The sequence below is a fragment of the Merops nubicus genome, unplaced genomic scaffold (assembly GCF_000691845.1).
Source record: "Merops nubicus isolate BGI_N331 unplaced genomic scaffold, ASM69184v1 scaffold31791, whole genome shotgun sequence".
Classification (NCBI taxonomy): Eukaryota; Metazoa; Chordata; class Aves; order Coraciiformes; family Meropidae; genus Merops; species Merops nubicus.
In genome coordinates, this window is record NW_008588155.1 from 1 (window position 1) to 311 (window position 311).

A 311-nucleotide genomic window follows, 5' to 3' on the forward strand; every position below is an offset into this window, starting at 1 on the left:
GGGGCTTGGAAGGAGCTGGGGGTACTGGGAGGGAGTTGGGGTTCAAGAGGGGTTGTGAAGAGATCTGGGAGGGGGTGCCGGGGGGCAGGAGGGGTTGTAGAGAGGAAGGAGGGGGTGCAGAGAGGACTGGGAGGGGTCTGGGGTGCAGGAGAGGACTGAGAGGGATTTGAGGGTCAAGAGGATTTGTGAAGAGGACTAGGGGGAAGTTGGGGGGCAGGAGGGGATGCTGAGTGAGCTGGGGGCGAGAGGGGTTGCAGAGAGGGCTGGGAGAGGGCAGGAGGGAGTGCTGAGAGGCAGGAGACAGTGCAGAG